This window comes from Peromyscus eremicus, chromosome 5 (assembly GCF_949786415.1).
Source record: "Peromyscus eremicus chromosome 5, PerEre_H2_v1, whole genome shotgun sequence".
Classification (NCBI taxonomy): Eukaryota; Metazoa; Chordata; class Mammalia; order Rodentia; family Cricetidae; genus Peromyscus; species Peromyscus eremicus.
Window position 1 is genome coordinate 93,199,813 of NC_081420.1, and position 3,126 is coordinate 93,202,938.

Sequence of the window (3,126 nt, forward strand, 5' to 3'; positions counted from 1 at the left end):
CCCCACAGTCCCACAACCCACGTATAAAATAATTACTCAGATGCTTATATTACTTATAAACTGTATGGCCGTGGCAGGCTTCTTGATATCTACTTTTTCTATCTTGAATTAACCCATTTCTATTAATCTATAAGTTGCCATGTGGCTTGTGGCTTACCGGTACCTTACATCTTGCTTGTCATGGCAGTGGCTGGCAGGTCTCTTTCCTCAGCCTTCCACTTCCCAGAATTCTCCTCTCTCCTTGTCCCGCCTATACTTCCTACCTGGCCACTCGCCAATCAGTGTTTTATTTATATAGAGCGATATCCATAGCACACAGGTTTGAATTTGGCCTTTACCTCTAACAACTTCCAGATGCTGGACTGTCCCCTCTGTTTTACAGCACAGAGAAGACCTTGGAGGGGACTGCTGGGATTCATTCAGACCCGGGATCCTGCTACAGGTTCAAGGTCCATGCATAGCCTTTCTGCTCCATCACACTGTCTTCCAACTTCAGCCAAATGGAGATAAGCACATTCCACCTACTCTACCTGCCTTGGAGTCTTGGGAAGTAAATAGGCTGATTCACAGAAGATACTCCTTACAAAGCCAGTCCTAGTAAATGTAAGGTGTTGTATTGTCTTTCAGAACTACTTACCAGCCAGAATTCTGAGGGAGGAACCTCTACTATAATGAACTACCAATGCAATTACACATGGGAAAACAACAGTGGCTAAGTGGACTTGGAAGAGGTGAGTTCAGCTTATAAGGTTTTGTTTTGGCTTCAGATCTAAAAGGTCTCCCATCACCCTGGGGCCAAAGATGAACCCAAGGGAACCTCTTCCTGCCCTGGCAATGGAAGGAAAGATGAGACACACCCAGGCAAAATGCATGAATGCTGAAGAATCAGAGTGCCCAGGATGAAGGGCATATCCTTTTCAGGCAGCAGAAACTGGCCAGCTTCTTCCTAAGGCTTGGAACAGAAGGGCAGAATGGAAGAAAGTGTTGTTCTCCCTTGTGTATGCTGAAGAACTAGATCCTCCCAAAGGATGTGGTAGTTATTTTCTTCTGAACATCTTCTCAAACCCTTCCTTTTGGAAATCTTCTTGGGCTAAGGTTGAGATTTCACCCATGGTTGAGATGTCAACCACGCTAATTTCATTAGGTCAGTCATTTATGCTGCAGAGACTCAACCGAGGGATCAATGACACACGGCCCCCATGGAAGCCAGGCAGCAATGCTGAACTCAGAAGAGGAAAAAAACAGGCTCTCTGTGTTCACCTGCCTAAGAATATTAAAATACCCAAAAATTTTTGAGTTCCCAGATTTTATGGTCTTTTTTTTTTTCCTTTAAAGAATGAGAATACTAAGAAAACATCATGCCGGCCTCAGCAGTTGATGTACGGTATTTTTTTTGGATCTAGCAAATATACTTTTTATAACTTTTCTCTGAAACAAGGAACTTTGTAGCTCAGGTTACTTGGACACTGTTTATTCTTCTCCTTTTCTGATCACTCAGAAGAGGTTTCTCTCTGTTCTTCAAATAAATAAGATTCCCCAGCTGAACAAACACCATATATTCTCCAGGATTACTTAGACTTCTTAAAGAATATTTTACTTTCTCTCTCTCCCATTTTTTTTCTCAAAATGTAAATGATTAAAGAGACCCATCACAGGAAACTCAAGTAGCAAATGTTGATAGTGGTATTAATCCTCCAGGAGATGCACAGAGAATCAGAAAGCCTCCTCTGGGGAGAAATTGCTATTTCTAGAAGATTCTAAGATGACTAAATAGGATATTTATTAGGCAATGTAATGGGTAGGTGTAGCTAATGAAAGAAAAAAAACTATAATATTCAAAATTACTCTATCTTTTCTGAAAAAAAAAGTAAAGACAAAAAAGATGTTCTTCTTTATTTCATCCTTTGTTAAAAAGTGCAGCAGCCCAGAGGAGCAATAACTGATCCCAGAAAGGGTAGAGCACCTCAAGAAGTAGAGGGATATTCCTCACAGGCTTAGGAGTGATTGGCCAGATTTACCTACTTTTACTAGAAGATGTTAAGTTTCTGGCCAATTTTTGAAATTCCTATCCGATGTCAGCAACATGAGTTTCTTTAGAGAGAGAAAACATGCCTTCTGTTAGCCTCTCTACTAAAGCAATGTGAGACATGGACTTTGGGACACATGACATCCTCATTCTTCCATCTTCTTCATAAGGTTTCTTATTAAAGAACTAAATCTCATCTCCCACCACAAAGCAGAATGTGTAAACATACACAGGAAAGGAACCATGTACATAGGACATCTCTGGCATTCCAGGAAGTGGCAGGAACAGAAGACAGGAAGGACATGATCAGAAGCAGAGGAAGGCAAGACGGAACCACAGGCAACAAGTGTCATGGCTTCAGACAAGAAGTTCTGTGTTGGAGCCTGTGAGTGCCCCTGCCACAGCAGCACAGTAACAGGGACAACCAAACATACTCAACACAACCCATAGAGTGGTGGGCAAGCTGCAAGATAACCGCCCCCCCACACACACACATACACTCCAGCACCCACTTCTCTGTGACATGCGCTCTCCTAGACCATGGTTGGACAGAGCAACTCACTTCTAACAATACAGAAAAGGACTAGGTTGATTGACAGACTGGTTGGCTTGGAGAGGGCTGTGTTTCTGCCCCGCTAGGGGACACTGGTCCCTTTGTATCACTCTCTCTCCCCTTGCCCTGCTGCATGGTGTATCTAAATAGTTCTACATGCCATACCTGACTCACTACTCAGTTCACTGGGATGCTTTTAGCTCTACTTTGAGGTTGGAGACTATGCATGTAGAAAAAACTCTAAACTCCCATTAGATGAGAGCAGATGTAAAGCGGTAAGCCCTTAGCTGGCTCTTGTAAAACATTCCTTTCTTACTGCAAGAGAAGGCACACACAGTTAATTGTTCTGGAAACAAACTGGGACTTGAGTTTGAGTCTCCTTTATTTGTGTTAGAAAAACATCACATCATGGTGTGTGTAGGGGGGAGAAATCAAGGTGTCTAGCAAGTTATACAGAAATCAGTGTTCGTGGAAGGAACATTCCAGAAAATCATGGGGCAACACAAACTCTGGGCATTTGTTTAATCATGCTGGCCTCCAGCATCCA